At 45.0% G+C, this 17983-nt stretch overlaps 1 pseudogene; it reads left to right on the forward strand.

Annotated features, from left to right (window-relative positions):
- The first annotated feature begins 2239 nt into the window (after positions 1-2239).
- LOC139230340 (butyrophilin subfamily 1 member A1-like) overlaps positions 2240-17983 on the forward strand; it is a 49717-nt pseudogene continuing 33973 nt past the window's right edge.

Below are 17983 nucleotides of genomic sequence, written 5' to 3' on the forward strand. Positions count from 1 at the left end.
AAAGTTGACACCACTGAACAACAGTCAGGAAGGGTGACATGTGATGGGAGATGGATAGGTGATGGGAGATGGATAGGAGGTAGGAACCACTCAGAGCTAGTCTGATGTAACTTCGCTGATAGCAGTGGGCCAATCGGTGGTTTTGTAGGAGTATCGCACACCTCGGAAACTGTATAACTGTAGATGTAAAACCTTTGTTCTTCGAAGGTTCATCTGTGAACACTTCCCCTGCATGCTTGAATAAAAACTAGTTGAACCGAGGTTTCATCTGAGTGATTCTGTGGTCGCTATATGGGCGGGTGTCGATTCCTTATATCAGGGAGTCCACCATGAAGAAAAGTCTTCTTTTTACCCCAACACTGTTTCAGTTTGATTTTACCCTATCTCGGTGTCCCAAGTATTTTTATGTTTATGAGGGTGAAGAGCCAGGGTGGCATTTTACGAGGCCGTGTGCAACTGGCAGAGCCTCACATGGTGTGGGCAGCTTATCAGAAAATTGCACTTTCAGTGCTGACGTTTTGCATCATGTGATGTGGGAGGGTGGGAAATGGAGGGCAGTGTGCACACAATGCTGTGATCAGTAGTGCGCTGCATGGGAGGTCCCACTGGTGAGAGAGACAGCCGGAAATTTCATCTCAAGTGACATCGTCCTGAGAAACTAGACTGAACGGTGGTGAAATTGGTCTTTGGGCAGGTGATTCGGCAGCCTGCTTTACACCCAGCAAGTTTATTTTCCATTGGGTGAATTCACTGCAACATCACAGTGAACATTTAGGGGCACAAGCCCAACTAACGGGTTTCCTCTGGTCAAATTGCAGAACTGACTCGCACTGTATGGTTGTTTGTGTGTTCTATCATGTGACCTAAGGCAAGTTTTCCCAAAGAAGTGGTTCAATATACTAAAAATAATATAAATTTCAGCAGTGTTTGAAGAGCATGGACAGGCTCCCTCCCTGCCGTGCACTGGACATTAAAACAGACAGAACTTTGCAATGCACCAAACATTACTTCACTGGTGGTGTTCAGGCAGCTTCTATAAACCAAATTGGTGGAACTTATGGGGAAATGTAGACATTTCTGAATAGTTGGGATTGAAAGAAAGACTTGGATTTATATAGAGCATTTCACGACCACCGGACGTCTCAAAGTGCTTTACAGCCAATGAAGTACTTTTGGAGTGTAGTCACTGCTGTAAAGTGGGAAACGCGGCAGCCAATTTGCGCACAGTAAGCTCCCACAAACAGCAATGTGATAATGACCATGTAATCTGTTCTTTTGTTATGTTGATTGGGAGATAAATATTGACCAGGACACTGGAGATAACTAAGCTGACATAAAATGGAAATAGAAACATTTTGGTAAATAATAGATTTACATAAAACTTATACAAAGAGCTTGCATTACTTTCCACTCTGATAAGCTGCCATCTGATCTAATAAACACAGACCTTCGCTCACAGAGTGTTCTGTGATTAATACCCTGTCAGGCATTTGGAAGCAAAATCAATCATCAAAGTGATTGCAAAAGTATCAATGGCCTCGAAATCCCGATTGAGGTTTTCCCGCGGACGAACGACTGCGCCCACGAGAAATCCCGGTCCTGAGGCCTCCTCTCCCTGCGCATTGCAGCGCGTGCACGGCGTAAGCTGGAACTGGAGTCACATGGCTCTGGGCAGCCAATCCAGGTACAGTATTTTCTCATTCATAATAATGGGAACTCCGTAAGTTGGAGTTCCATTATTATGATTGAGAAACAGACCACAAACACCAAAACACTAATAAAAAATAGAAAATATACACTACATATTTAAGATTAATTTAAATTAAAGTTACTAATGTCTCAGAAATATATATTTATCCAATTTTTTAAAAAGTTTTTAAAATTATGGTTTTAAATAAACTTACTGTAGTGGGCAGGGTTTTTAACAATAAAATGTGTTTGGTAAATTTTATTTGTTAGGTTTTTGTACGTTTTAAAACACTTACGCCTGTAACAGTGTGTGCCTGCATTTATCAGGCGCAAGAGTTTTCAGGACATCCGCTGGGCAAAATATGGGTAAATACCTCAATCTTGGCTATGCGAATGTCCCGGTTGTGGAGATATGGAGGATCTGTCAAGCTTTAGCTTGACCGATCTGAACAGCCGGTTTTCAGTGCATGCGCATTGTGTGCTGAAAACCAGCTTTTCCGATGCGTTCTCAGGTCCGTAGAAACTCCGTATGGACTCGGGAGCCTGGAATTTCCACGCCAATGCCTCAATATTCTCGCTGGGTTATTTAATTAACACTGAAATTCTGGTCGGATGCTTCTTTCGGACGAATGCCTCCGACCGGAGAATTTTTACGAATTTACCTGGTGGTCCCGGAGGAGCGTGGGATTCCGGTGGGGAGGTTTTCTCTTCCCACGCAGCGAAGCACACTCCTGTCCTCGAGATTCCCACTCAGAAGGTGCAGCAGGTACAGTATGCCACAGCTTTCTCATTGATAGCAATGAGAACTCTGTATCTACAAGTCTTATTTAAGTTCATGCCTTTCCTTTATTTTTGCTTCAGTTCTTTATTAGTAGCGTCCCTGTAAAAAGTGGGCACTTTTGTGAAGTTTTCCGTTTGATGACTCAGTGTCTCCTTACAGTTTCATTAAGAAAAGGCAACTTGGAGGTGCAGGTAACTCGATGAGGTGCAGTTACACCGATACACTCAGCTGTATCTTGCAGTTTCACTTTCTCGGTCCCGCCCATTTATTGCATCCATTTTGCGGAACTTAAAATGACTTCCTTTTCCCCGAGCGGCTGCTGTTTCCCCCTCCTGTTGTGTCCATTAACTCCACATTAAAGAGAGTGCTCCGCGCTGATCCCGCTTATTACAAATTGTTCCTGTGCACAGGTTACAAACTCAGAGAAGACAAGGTGCCGGCAGCAAGTTCTGGGTCAGGAGGGTCCCGGTGAGAAGGAAAGCGGCTGCTCGAAGCGTTGAACAGTGGGCTCCGGAATATTTCACCGCACGGGAAGTTGGTGAGAATCACTGGGCCAAAGGGTTCACTTTCGGATTTAACCCCGGGAATCAGTGAGCGTGAAACCCGCCCTGGCTAATATCACTGAACACACATTACAGGCCGGGATCAAACTTAGGACGGTTCTGGTTTGTATGATCACTGGATAAACTTGTTGGGCCATCATAGCAGTGGGTTTAGTGTTGACTGTTTTGAACATCTGTCCTCACTGCAGCAATATTAGACCAGTATGAGACAATGAGAGAGGCTGGGACAGCAGTAGCTTATAATGACATTCTTCAGCCCCTCTCATTTTAGTGTTGGTGTCAGCTGTGGCTCAGTCAGAAGGTTGTGAGTTCACATCCTACTCCAGGGACTTGAGGTCATAAATCTAGGCTGACACTCCAGTGCAGTGCTGAGGGAGCCCACTGCACTGTCGGAGGTGCCGTCTTTCGGATGAGATGTTAAACCGAGGCCCCGTCTGTTCTCTCAGGTGGACATAGAAGATCCCATGGCATTATTTTGAAGAAGAGCAGGGGAGTTATCTCTGAATCAACTTAACACAAGCAGATTAAATGGTCATTATCACATTGCTGTTTGTGGGAACTTGCTGTGTGCAAATTGGCTGCTGCATTTCCCACATTACAACAGTGACTACACTTTAAATGTACTTCATTGGCTGTAAAACACTTTGAGACGTTCAGTGGTCGTGAAAGGCGCTATATAAATGTTCTTCTTTTCACAGTTGTGCTATGTTACTGAGACAAGTGGAGGGGTGTTGCGGATGAGGTACATTATGGAGGGAGAAGGGGAGGACTTGGCTCACATGAAGCTGGTACAATAAGGGATGAATAATCAGGGCATTGCACAAGTGTCTCAAACAGTACATGTGGCCAAAACCCCGATCCAAATGCCTGACATCCTTTCAGGGTAAAATGAGGGACAGGGAGAAATGAAGGAATTTTATACAGGTGCAGCGCCTAAATCCTGGAATCCTGGGACTGAGGCCGCTCCGGATTCCGGGCTTTTCCAGATTTTCGATTTGTTTTCTGACAGCATGAATCCGGAAACACCTGAGCCCAGGTTCGAATATTTCCGGATTTCAGAACATCAGAAAGGAGCAGGGGGCGGATTCCCGCCGAAGAGCTGTTCCGGCCGTCCAGCCCCGCCGAGGTTGTTGTCGTCGTTGGACAGGCCCCGCTGAGGTTGTCGTTGGATGGGCCCCGCTGAGGTTGTTGTTGTCGTTGGACAGGCCCCGCTGAGGTTGTTGTTGTCGTTGGACAGGCCCCGCTGAGGTTGTTGTTGTCGTTGGATGGGCCCCGCTGAGGTTGTTGTCATCGTTGGATGGGCCCCGCTGAGGTTGTTGTCGTTGGACGGGCCCCGCCGAGGTTGTTGTCGTTGGACGGGCCCCGCTGAGGTTGTTGTCGTTGGACGGGCTCCGCCGAGGTTGTTGTCGTTGGATGGGCCCCGCCGATGTTGTTGTCGTTGGACGGGTCCCGCTGAGGTTGTTGTCGTTGGACGGGCCCCGCCGAGGTTGCTGTCGTTGGATGGGCCCCGCCGATGTTGTTGTCGTTGGACGGGTCCCGCTGAGGTTGTTGTCGTTGGATGGGCCCCGCTGAGGTTGTTGTCGTTGGACGGGCCCCGCCGAGGTTGTTGTCGTTGGACAGGCCCCGCTGAGGTTGTCGTTGGATGGGCCCCGCTGAGGTTGTTGTCGTCGTTGGACGGGCCCCGCTGAGGTTGTTGTCGTCGTTGGACGGGCCCCGCTGAGGTTGTTGTCGTCGTTGGACGGGCCCCGCTGAGGTTGTTGTCGTCGTTGGATGGGCCCCGCTGAGGTTGTTGTCATCGTTGGATGGGCCCCGCTGAGGTTGTGGTCGTTGGACGGGTCCCGTTGAGATTGCTGTCGTTGTTGGACGGGCCCCGCTGAGGTTGTCGTCGTTGGATGGGCCCCGCTGAGGTTGTTGTTGGCGTTGGACGGGCCCCGCCGAGAATGTCGTTGTTGGATGGGCCCCGCCGAGGTTGTCGTCGGGTGGGCCCCGCCGAGGAGGTGTTTGGGCGGGCGGGGTCCCGCCGAGGAGGAGTTCGGGCGGGCGGCGAGGAGGCTCCGAGGGTAAGGGCAGCGGTGGCGAGGCCCTGAGATCGGCAGGGTTGTCGGGTCCGGATTCTGGAACATTTTACGGATCCTGGACGACCCTGCCACTGATCGGTCTGGATTCCGGAACTGCAGATTCTCGACGCTGCACCTGTAGCATTGAGAGTGCTGGCATTTATAGAGAACATAAGGAAAAGTACACGGTGCAATAAGCCCATCCTTTTGTTGGAAATCAACACCACCTCCTCACCATATCCTTCAGAAATGCATCTGTTTATCCCTTGATCCCATTTATAGTTCACTTCAATTTGCCTTTTTAAATTCATGCATTTTTGGGATGTGTCGGCTGTTGGCATTATTGTGTGAATGGAGCTGCATGTAGTTCAGACCTGGTAAGGACGACAGATTTCCTCCAGAGGACATTAGTGTGAATCAGTTGGGTTTTTACAACATTCTGGCAGCTTCATATTCACTTTTACTTACACCAGCTTTTTATTTCCATTGTTCTTAAAAAATTGAATTCAAATTCTCGAACTGCCATAGTGGGATTTGAACTCTCATTCTCTGGATTATTAGTCCAAACTTCTGGATTACGAGGCCTACATCAGTACCCTCCTTTCTGGTACTTATTCCACAATACTCTAAACCTTTGAATAAAATGGTTCAGAGTGACTTTGCTTTGAACTCCTAACTTTCTAATTCTAAGCTGTGCTCCTTGGTATTTGACCCTTTCACTATAGTGAGCAAGTTGCCTCATTTATCAATTTCCCTTTTAAGCTTAAAATGTGAAATTACATCACCTCAAAGTCTCCCCATTTGCAAAACACCTCCAACGTCTTCAACTCTCCTCACACTGTAAATTCCTGATGCCTGGAATCGTTTTTGTTATTTCTGTACCTTCTAAAGGCAACAATATCCTTACATTGAGGTTATCAGCCTTTTTCCTGCATTTTAACACATGCTGATGATGTCACAGATTTATCCACTGTAATACTCCTGGGTCTCTCTCTCGTTCAGTGTTTCTCTGCAGTATTTATGAGAATGATCTTGCTGAGGAATGTGCCTACTGTTCTAAAACAAGGACATTTGTAAACTATAACTTTTGAATTCGAATATTTAAAAAAGACTTATTCAAAAACATGGACATGGCACAAGTAACAAATGTCGACGCTGAAATTACACAGTGGGATATTGTCGTACAAATGCTTCACGTTCAGAAATTCCACTCTCCATTATTCTTAAGTTCTTGTGTTCTTATTTTACTGGAAATGCTGACTGATTTATTTTAAATGGGTTGCACCTTATTTATGAGCAGAGAACTGAATTCAAAGAATGTGTTAATACACCTTATTTCAGTGTTGTAACTAGGCCTTTTTAAGAACTATAACAAATTCTCTTTTCAGGTGATAAACTTCAATCAGTTCTGTACAAAGATGAAAGGAAGATGCTTCAGTATTGTGTTCCTATTTGGTCTTCGTACTGTAATGTTGGGTAAGCAATGGAACTAATGTAAATCTTACTGATCCCTTGTTTTGAAACAAGTGTATTTCCATCTGCTTAGCTAATTTATAGTATGTGTTTTTATAACCAGGAAAAGACAATTAAGCCCAAACAAGGGCCTTTTTCATGGATCGAACTCACCTACCCCTCTTGCTATGCATCCCTTAATCTGGTCCCTCTCAACAAATGTCTCTTGAAGCCATTATACAGTTTGCTTAAATGGCATTCACTTGCATCTTATTGCACAACTCTATGTGGAGTAAGTTATTCGGGAAGGCCACGCACACGTGCGCACACAGTAAATCAGATCAGAGAGATGAATGTGTAGCTCAAAGATTGGTGTGGGAGAAACGGGTTTCCATTCATGGGGCATGCACCAGTACTGGGATAAGAGGAGCTGTTTCATCGGGATGGGCTTCACTTGAACCAGGCTGTGACCAGTGTCCTGGCGAATTGAATAGGGTTGTAGATAGGGCTTTAAACTAAATACTCGGGGGGAGGGAGCGGGAGGGATCAGGTGAGCGGAAATTAAAAAAGTAAAAAACAAAGGAGAAGGCAATAGTGCAGGGTAGCAATAGGGGTAATGATAACCAGAGTGTGATGGGAAGGGACAGAGCGTATAAACATAGAAGAGTGCATCAGAAAGTGGGGTCAGAGGAGGGAACAATTAAAAGCTCTTTATCTGAATGCACGCAGCATTCATAACAAGATAGATGAGTTGACGGCACAAATAGAAATAAATGTGTATGATCTAATAACCACTACAGAGATATGGTTGCAAGGTGACCAAGCCTGGGAACTGAATATTCAGGAATATTTGACATTTTGAGAGGATAGGCAGAAAATAAAAGGAGATGGTGTAGCTCTGTTAACAAAGGATGAGATCAGTGCAGGTGAGAAATAATATTGGCTCAGAACATCAAGATGTAGAATCAGTTTGGGTGGAGCTAAGAAATAGTAAGGGAAAGAAGTCACTGATAGGAGACGTCTATAGGCCCTCCTAACAGTAGCTACACTGTAGGACAGAGTATAAATCAAGAAAAAAATGGAGGCTTGTAACAAAGGTATGGAATAATCATGGGTTATTTTAATCTTCATATTGATTGGACAAATCAAATTGGCAAAGGTCGCGTGTATCTGAGATGGTTTCCTTGAACAGTACATTGTGGAATCAACCAGGGAACAGACTATTTTAGATCTGGTAATGTGTAATGAGACTGGATTAGTTAATGATCTGATAGTAAAGGATCCTTTTGGGAAGAGTGATCATAGCATGGTAGAATTTCAAATTCAGTTTGAGGGTGAGAAAGCTTGGTCTAAAACTTGTGTCCTGATCTTAAATAAAGGAGATTACAAAGGTATGAAGGCAAACTTGGCTAAAGTGGGCTTTGAAAATAGATTATAGGGTAAGATGGTCGATAAGCAGTGGCAAACATTTAAGGAGATATTTCATAACTCTCAGCAAAGATATATTCCAGTAAGAAAGAAAGATTCTAAGAGAAGGATGAACCGTCCGTGACTAACTAAGGAAGTAAAGGATGGTATTAAATTGAAAACAAAGGCATACAATGTTGCAAAGAATAGTGGAAGGCCAGGGGATTGGGACATTTTTAGAAACCAGCAGAGGACAACTAAAAGAAATAATAAAGAGAGGAGATGATAGTTTGAGTGTAAACTAGCAAGAAATACAATAACATACAGTAAGAGCTTCTACAGCTATAGAAAAAGGAAGAGAGTAGCTAAAGTAAATGTTGGTCCCTTAGAGGCTGAGACTGGGGAATTAAAATTGAGAAACGGGGAAATGGCACCGACTTTGAACAAATAGTTTCGGTCTTCACGGTAGAAGACACTAAAAGGAGGGAGACAGAAAGTAGGAAACTATTGACCAGTTAGCCTAACATGTGTCATTTGGAAAATGCATGGAGCCCATTATTATTGAAGCAATAGCAGGACATTTAGAAAATCATAATACAGTCAAGCAGAGTTAGCATGGATTTATGAAAGGGAAATCCTGTTTGACAAATTTGCTGGAGTTTTTTGACGATGTAACGAACAGGGTGGATTAAGGGGAACCGGTAGATGTCGTGTATTTAGATTTCCAGAAGACATTTGATAAGGTGCCACATAAAAGGTTACTGCACAAGATAAGAGATTAAGGGGTTGAAGTAACACATCAGCATTGATAGAGGATTGGCTAAGTAACAGACAACAGAGAGTTGGGATAAATGGATCATTTTCAGGTTAGCAAGCTGTAAATAGTGGAGTGCCACAGGGATCAGTGCTGGGGCCTGAACTATTTACATACTATATTAATGACTTTGATGAAGGGACCAAGTGCAATGCAACCACATTTGCTGCTGATTCAAGGATAGGTGGGAAAGCAAGTTTAGTGGAGGATGCAAATAATCTGCAAAGGGATATAGATAGGCTAATTGAGTGGGCAAACATTAATGCAGTATAATGTGGGCAAATATCAGGTTATCCACTTTGTTAGTAAAAATAAAAAAGCTAATTATTATTTAAATGGTAAGAGATTACAAAATGCTGAGGTACAGAGGGATCTGGGGGTCCTTGTGCATGAAACACAAAAAGTTAGCGCGCAGGTACAGCAAATAATTAGGAAGGCAAATGGAATGTTGGCTTTTATTGCAAGTGGGGTGGAATATAAAAGTAGGGAAGTCCTGCTACAACTGTACAGGGCGTTGGTGAGACCACACCTGGAATACTGCGTACAGTTTTGGTCTGCTTATATAAAGAGGGATATACTTGCATCGGCGGCAGTTCAGAGAAGGTTCACGAAGTTGATTCCTGAGATGAAGGGATTATCTTATGAAGAAAGGTTGAGCAGGTTGGGCCTATACTCATTGGAGTTTAGAAGACTGAGAGGTGATCTTATTGAAATGTGTAAGATTCTGAGGGGGCTCAACAAGGTGGATGCAGAGAGGATGTTTTCCCCCATGGGTGAATCTAGAACTAGGGGACATAGTCTCAGAATAAGGGGTTGCCATTTAAAATTTCTTCTCTCGGAGGGTTGTGAATCTTTGGAATTCTCTACCCCAGAGAGCTGTGGAGCCTGGTTCATTGAATATATTTAAGGTGGAGATAGACAGATTTTGAATGATTAGGGAGTCGAAGGTTATGGGGAACGGGCGGGAAAGTGGAGCTGAGGTCAGGGTCAGATCAGCCATGATCTTATTGAATGACAGAGCAGGCTCAAGGGGCTAAAGGGCATACTCCTGCTCCTATTATGGTCTCTAAGGTATTTTCACTGGCCCTGATATCGAGGAAGGGTTTTGATAGAACCCAGGTGTACTAACAGAAAACCTTCCTATATTGACCAATCCCGGGACTCAGGACTTCTCATCCTTCTTTTTAAAGTGACAAGAGCATCAAACTATCAGATAGGGAAGTGGAGTTGAGGCCAAGATCAGATTAGCCATGAACTTATTGTTCGGTGGAGCAGGCTCGAGGGGCCAAATGGTCTACTCCTGCTCCCAGCTATTCTCAATATATATAAATGATTTGGATGAGGGAACTAAATGTAATATTTCTAAGTTTGCTGATGTCACAAAACTAGGTGGGATTGTGAGTTGTCAGGAGGATGCAAAGATGCTGCAAGGCGATTTAGATGGGTTGAGTGAGTGGGCAAACACATGGCAGATGCAGTGTAACATGGATAAATGTGAAGTTATCCATTTTGGTAGGAAAAACAAAAACAAAGTATTATTTAAATGGTGATAGCTTGGGAAATGTCGATGTACAGAGGGACCTGGGTGTCCTTGTACACCAGTCATTGAAAGCAAACATGCAGGTGCAGCAAGCAGTTAGGAAGGCAAATGGTATGTTGGCCTTCATTGCAAGAGGATTTGAGTACAGGAGCAAGGATGTCTTAGTACAGTTATACAGGGCCTTGGTGAGACCACACCTGGAGTATTGTGTGCAGTTTTGGTCTCCTTACCTAAGAAAGGATATACTTGCCATAGAGGGAGTGCAACGAAGGTTCATCAGACTGATTCCTGGGATGGTATGAGGAGTCGACTCGGACTGTATTCACTAGAGTTTAGAAGAATGAGAGGGGATCTCATTGAAACGTATGAAATTCTGACGGGGTTGGACAGACTGGATGCGGGGAGGATGTTTCCCCTGGCTGGGAAGTCTAGAACAAGGAGTCACAGTCTCAGGATATAGGGTAGGACATTTAGGACTGCGATGAGGAGAAATTTCTTCACTCAGAGGATGGTGAACCTGTGGAATTCTCTACCACAGAAGGCTGTGGAGGCCAAATTATTGAATATATTTAAGAGGGAGATGATAGATTTCTAGACACAAAAGGCATCAAGGGATATGGGGAGAAAGTAGGAATATAGTGTTGAGATAGAGGATCAGCCATGATCATATTGAATGGCGGTGCAGGCTCAAAGGGCCAAATGGCCTACTACTGCTCCTGTTTTCTATGTTTCTACTTCTTATGTTCTTATAATCTTGAACACTTCAGTTAAATGACCCAATTTCTACTCTTTGCCAGAGAAAGCAAATCAAATAATGAAAGCAAATGTGGCAGCCGATTTGTACACCGCAAAGTCAAACAAACTACAAATGAGTTAAATGATCAGATAATTTGTTCATGGTGGTAGTTGAGCGAGGAATGTTGGCCAGGACACTGGGAGAATTCCCACCTCTTTAAATAGTGCCATGGGATCATTTACAGCCACCAGAACAGGCAGACAAACTGGGCTTTGGTTTAATGTCTCATCAAAAAGGCAGCTCCTCCAACAATACAACTGCACTGAAGTGTCAGCTCTGGGGATAACTCCTCTGCAAAGCTTTTGATAAGGTCTCACATGGTAGACTGGTCACGAAAGGAAAAGCCCATGACATCCAGGGCAAAGTGGCAAGTTGGATCCAAAATTGGCTCGAGAGGCAGGAAGCAAAGGGTAATGGTTGATGGGTGTTTTTTGACTGGAAGGCTGTATCCAGTGGGGTTCCGCAGGGCTCAGTGCTGGGTCCCTTGCTTTTTGTGGTATATATCAATGACTTGGACTTGAATGTGGGGGTATGATTAAGAAGTTTGCAGATGACACTAAAATAGGCTGTGTGGTTGATAATGAAGAAGAAAGCTGCGGACTGCAGGAAGATATCAATGTACTGGTCAGGTGGGCATAACAGTGGCAAATGGAATTCAATCTGGATAAGTGTGAGGTAATGCATTTGGGATGTCTAACAAGGCAAGGGAATACACATTAAATGGTACGACACTGAAAAGTGTAGAGGAACAAAGGGACCTTGGAGTGCAGGTCCACAGATCCCTGAAGGTAGCAGGCCAGGTAGATAAGGTGGTTAAGAAGGCATATGAAATACTTGCCTTTATTGGTCGAGGCATGGAATACAAGAGCAAGGATGTTATACTTGAACTGTATAAACACTGGTTAGACTGCAGCTGGAGTACTGTGTGAAGTTCTGGTCACCACAATACAAGAAAGTTGTGATTGCACTGGAGAGGGTGCAGAGGAGATTTACAAGAACGTTGCCGAGACTGGAGAATTTTGGCTATGAGGAAAGATTTGAGATGTTCAGTCTGTTTTCTTTGGAACAGAGGAGGCTGAGGGGAGACCTGATTGAAGTGTATAAAATTATGAAAGGCTTGGATAGTGAACCTGTTTCCCTTGGCAGAGGGTGATACATCCTTACTATACAGTATAAATGCACACGAGGCCCATACTTGAGAGAAGTTACTTGTGGTCAATGTTCTCAAGATGTACAACTTAGGTCAGCTTATACATGGGTTACACTGATAGTTGAATACATGTCAGAGGGGTCAACAACCAGGGGGCATAGATTTAAAGCAATTGGGGGGAGGTTTACGGGGCTATGAGGGTGAATTTCTTCACCCAGAGGGTGGTGGGGGTTTGAAAGTCACTGCCTGAAAGGGTGGTAGAGGCAGAAAGCCTCACCACAATTAAAAAATACTTGAATGTGCACTTAAAGTGCCGCAACCTACAGGTCTACGGGCCAAGAGCTGGAAAGTGGGGTTAGGTTGGGTAGCTCTTGGTCGGCCAGCGCGGACATGATGGGCCGAAATGGTCTCCTTCCTTGCTGTAAATTTCTATGATTCTATGATTCTTCCCAGACTGTAGGAATATATCAATGGACTTTTCAAGTGGTAAATGGAATTCAATCTGGAGAAGTGTGAGATAATGCATCTGGGGATGGCTACCAAGACAAGGGAATACACAATTAGTGGTAGGATACTGAGAAGTGTAGAGGAGCAGTGAGACCTTGGAGAACATGTCATAAGGACATAAGAATTTGGCCCCTCGAGCCTGCTCTGCCATTTAATAAGATCATGGCTGATCTGATCATGGACTCTGCTCTACTTCCCTGCCCGCTCCCCATAACCCTTTATTCCCTTATCGCTCAAAGAATCTGTCTATCTCGGCCATAAATATATTCAATGACCCAGCCTCCACAGCTCTCTGGGGCAGAGAATTCCATAGATTTGCAACCCTCTGAGAGAAGAAATTCCTCCTCATCTCAGTTTTAAATGGGCGACCCCTTATTCTGAGACTATATCCCCTAGTTTTAGTTTCCCCTCAGTGGAAATATCCTCTCTGCATCCACCTTGTTGAGCCCCCTCATTATCTTATATGTTTCGATAAGATCACCTCTCATTCTTCTGAACTCCAATGAATAAAGGCCCAACCTACTCAACCCCCTCATCATTGGAATCAACCTAGTGAACCTTCTCTGAACAGCCTCCAAGACAAATATATCCTTCCTTAAATATGGAGACCAAAACTGTACGCAGTACTCTTGGTGTGGCCTCACCAATACCCTGTACAGTTGTAGCAGGACTTCTCTGCTTGTATACTCTATCCCCCTTTGCAATAAAGGCCAACGTTCCATTGGCCTTCCTGATCACTTGCTGTACCTGCATACTAACCTTCTTATGTTTCATGCACCAGGACCCCCAGGTCCCTCTGTACTGCAGCACTTTGCAATTTTTTTCCATTTGAAATATAATTTGTTTTTCTATTTTTTTCTGCCAAAATGGATAACCTCACATTTTCCCACATTATACTCCATCTGCCAAATCTTTGCCCACTCACTTAACCTGTCTATGGGCTAGATTTTATACTTTTGTGCATATCGCCCAAAAATGGGCATTATTTGCGGCATGTGCGGTAAAAATGGGTTTTCAGATCATTGGCTTCTCGCCCATTCTCAAAGCACCTAGTCTCCATTTTTGAAATTGGGCATTACCGCGAGCGAAATGAAATGGGCGGTAGCGTTAAATCTCGCTGACCTTCTGCCGTAAAGTTTCACCGTCCTTAGCAACGGTATGGCAACGCTCAGTTCCCACGATTCAGGAGGTCAAGGGTCATCATGACATGCGCAGAAAAGGAGACAGAGAGAGAGGGAGCTGAGAGGGACTGAAGGTGTATGTGGGTGTGGTGTGTGCTTGTTTGGCTGTTGTGGGAGGCTCGAGGGAGGTTCACCAGCAGCAAAAAGCCTACTAAGAATAGAGTCGGCACCGAGTTTTTGTCCAACAAATAATATATAACATGGAAGGGATGATGGAGGCCCTGGAGCTGGTAGCCAGAAATACTGATGGCAGAGGGCTCCCAGTGGTCCTGGATTGCAGCACTACACCCCCATTGCCAACCACACATGAGAGTCAGGAGCAGCATCTTGCTTCTGGCTCGGAGCACATTCCCACCTCAGGACTGTCCTCTCCTGTATCCGTCCAGGCAGCAGTTCGGCCGTCATTTCCTCCCCTCTACACCACCTCCCCCCCCCCCCCCCCCCCCCACCCCCACCCAATGAAGCATCACCTGAGGAGCCCCTTGGTCAGGCGGCTTGGAGTCAGGACGGGAAGGGGAAGGGATAGAGGTGGGGAGGAGAAGCAGAGGGGGAATGGTTGGTTTTTACAGAAATACTGATGATTTCAGACAACTGTTTGGTTTAAATGTTTTTTATTTAACAAAACCTTGTTGCGCATTGACACAGATAGCTGCACCTTTACACGCTGGTGATTCCTTAACATCAAAGAGTATAATGACACTTAATTTCAATCAACTTAAACTTTAACTGTCACCAAGATGATGCCCACCATTGATGTATGAGCTGCACACCCAGCAGTGTGTCAGCCTTGTAAATAACACCAACGTTCTTTCAGGCAAAGCGCTCATTAATGAGCTCCTGATGTAAGGCTCTTGGAGCTATCATGCCACCACGGGGCCTTTCATGCGGTCTACAGGGGCCGGGGACATGGCTTCAGCGTCAGCTTGATTGTCTGGGCCGATGTCAGCGTCCGCCTCCTCGTCCTCCTCTTCCTCTCTCTGGTGAGGTGAACTGTCAGACTCATCAGGCAATTCTTGTCCCCCGCTGATAGCCAAGTTGTGCAGCATGGAGCACACCACCACGAATTGAGCTACCTGCTCCGGGTGGTATTGGAGTTTGCCTCTCGAGTGGTCCAGGCATCTAAAGTGCTGTTTCAGCACTCCAATGGTTTTCTCCACAATATTGCAAGTGGCTCTGTGGCTCTCGTTGTATCGCCTCTCGGCTTCGGTGTGGGTGTCACGCAGGGGGGCCATCAGCCAGGTGGTGAGGCCATATCCTTTGTCACCAAGCATCCAGCATTGGCTGATTGTTAAACAAGTCAGATACAGTGCTCTCTCGCAGGATGTGAGCATCACGGATGCTGCCGGAAATTTAGCATTCACTGCCATTATAATTTGCTGGTGGTCGACAACGAGTTGGACATTCAGGGAGTGGAATCCCTTGCGGTTCTTGAAAACCTCAGCATCCTGAAAAGGTGTCCGCATCTTGGGGAAGTTTGCAATTCTGGAAAATCCTAGAGCCCTCTCACTCTGCCTCCCTGGTCATAGGGAAGCTGATCAAGTCCCTCCTGTATGCGTACAGGGTTTCAGTGACCTGTCTAATGAAGCAATGTGTGGCATGCTGAGACAGACCGCAAATGTCGCCAGCTATGGCCTGAAAAGAACCCGACATGTAGAACGACAGTGCCGCGATGACTTTGACCTTGATGGACGGTGCAGTACTGATGGTGCTGGCAGGCTGCAGATCTCCGCTTATGAGCTGGCATACCTCAGTGATAACCTCTTTGTGGAAGCGCAGTCTCCGAAGGCAGGTGGTATCGGGCAAGTCGAGGTAAGACTGCTTCTCCCTGTACTTGCGGGAGGTGTAACGTCTGGCCCTTCTCATCAGTCTGTCACGTCTTACATTGGGCTCATAATGCTGTGGAGCGTACCTTCGGCCTTCTCGAGTCTGCAGCATGCAATTGGTCATCAAGAGAGGGTGGGAAAGGACAGGCCCCATTGCAGTAGCTCTCTGTTTTCCACCGATTGGTCACAAACAATGAATGTCCCAACGAAGACACCTATTAAGTTCCAATCGCTCACAGTATGGTCAAGATGTTTGTATAGATGTTCATATCAACTCCAACGACCTCCAGAGAACATCTGAATTTCCTCGAGGTTGAAGCACAGCAGCCTTTTAAAGAATGCGACATGTGATGTAGAACATGGTGTCTATAACGCTGTGATTAGTTTCGGTTAGTTCCACTTTTTCTGGACGTTTTTTGGGGCGAGTGATATTGTGGGCGATATGTGTGAGGTGGTGAAAGTGACGCTGGGCGATCTCATGGCCGTTAGTTTCGGCAAATATGATCTTTACGACAAAAAAAGTGGACGGGCGGTATTATTGAATCTTGCCGTTAATTCCGTGCGGAAAGTAACGCTGGCCGATATTTTGGGTGTTGATTTCGCCCATTCTGATGATTTCGCACAAAAAAAGTGGGCGGGCGGTATTATTTTTTTCCGGCATTACACACATAGGGAAAGTAATGCTCGGTGATATTTTTCCAAAAAATGCCTGTCAGTTTCCATTTTGTAGCTAAATGGGCGATAAATGGGCATTATACGTCATTTTAGCGGTAAAATGGATGTTAAATGAGTGTTAAGCATGCAAAAAAAAGTGGAAAATCTAACCCCATATCCCTTTGTAGATTTTTTGTGACCTCACAATTTGATTTGCCACCCATCTTTGTATCATCAGCAAACTTGGCTACATAACTCTCTGTCCCTTCATTCAAGTCATTAATATAGATTGTAAATAGTTGAGGCCCCAGCACCAATCCCTACGGCACCCCACTAGTTATTGTTTGCCAACTGGAAAATGACCCATTTATCCCGACTTTCTGTTTTGTGTTAGTTAACCAATCCTATATCCATGCTAATATATTACCCCCAACCCCGTGAACTTTTATCTTGTGCAGTAACCTTTTATGTGGCACCTTATCGAATGCCTCCTGGACATCCAAATACACCACATCCACTGGTTACCCCTTATCCACCCTACTCGTTACATCCTGAAAGAACTCCAACAAATTTTTCAAACATGATTTCCCTTTCATAAAACTATGCTAGCTCTGCTTGATTGAATTATGCTTTCCAAATATCCTGCTACTGCTTCCTTAATAATGGACTCCAGCATTTTTCCCAGGGACCGAAGTTAAGCTAACTGGTCTATAGTTCCCTGCTTTCTGTCTGCCTCCTTTTTTAAATAGAGGCGTTACATTTGCGGTTTTCCAATCTGCTGGGACCTCTCCAGAATCCAGGGAATTTTGGTAGGTTACAACCAATGCATCTACTATCCACTATGTCTGAGGCCACTTCCTTTAAGACCCGAGGATGAAAGCCATCAGGTCCAGGGGACTTGTCCGCCTTTAGTCTCATTATTTTACTGAGTACTACTTCTTTAGTGATAGTGATTGTATTAAGTTCCTGCCTCCTTATAGCCCTCTCTATGTTCACAAATCCCTGAAGGTAGCAGAACAGGTACATAAGGTGGCTAAGAAGACATGCAGGATACTTTCCTTTATAAGCCGAGGCATAGAATACAAGAGCAGGGGGGTTATGTTTGAACTATATAAAACACTAGTTAGGCCACAGTTCTGGTTCCCACATTATAGGAAGGATGCGTTTGCACTAATGAGGGTACAGAGGAGATTTATGAGGATGTTTCCTGGACAGGAGAATTTCAGGTATGAGGAAAGATTGGATAGGCTGGGGTTGTTTTGTTTGGAACAGAGGAGAATGACGGGAGATTTAATTGAGGTGCATAAAATTATGAGGGGCCTGGATAGAATGGATAGGAAGGATGTAATTCCCTTAGCAGAAAGGTTATTGATTAAGTAATTGGTAGAAGGATTAGAGGGGAGTTGAGAACTTTTTTCACCCAGATGGTGGTGGGGGTCTGGAACTCACTGCTTGAAAGGGTGATAGAGGCAGGAAACTCCCATCGTATTTAAAAAGTACTTTGATATGGACTTGAAGTGCCGTAACCTACAAGGCTATGGACCAAGAGCTGGAAAGTGGGATTAGGCT

Source organism: Pristiophorus japonicus, chromosome 19, assembly GCF_044704955.1.
Source record: "Pristiophorus japonicus isolate sPriJap1 chromosome 19, sPriJap1.hap1, whole genome shotgun sequence".
In the NCBI taxonomy this organism is placed as follows: domain Eukaryota; kingdom Metazoa; phylum Chordata; class Chondrichthyes; family Pristiophoridae; genus Pristiophorus; species Pristiophorus japonicus.